The sequence below is a fragment of the Gavialis gangeticus genome, unplaced genomic scaffold, assembly GCF_001723915.1.
Source record: "Gavialis gangeticus isolate Ggan-Ray unplaced genomic scaffold, GavGan_comp1, whole genome shotgun sequence".
Lineage (NCBI taxonomy): Eukaryota > Metazoa > Chordata > Crocodylia > Gavialidae > Gavialis > Gavialis gangeticus.
In genome coordinates this window covers 81,872,548-81,872,801 of record NW_017729024.1, presented here as the reverse complement: position 1 = coordinate 81,872,801, position 254 = coordinate 81,872,548, and positions in this window count along the sequence as shown.

Sequence of the window (254 nt, the reverse complement as noted above, 5' to 3'; positions counted from 1 at the left end):
GGACCCAAGGCCACAATTGGCCAGTTTCACCAAGAGGTGATCATGGGATACCAGATCAAAGGCTTTTTTGAAGTCAAGATATATGACATCAATCTCTTCTCCCTTGTCCAGGTGATAGGTCACCTGGTCATAGAAGGAAATTAGCTTGGTCCAGCAAGACCTACCCACAACAAACCTGTGCTGGGTATCCCTTAGGATGTTGGCGTTGGCCATTCCATTAAAGATGGCCTCTTTAATAAACTTTTCTAAGATCT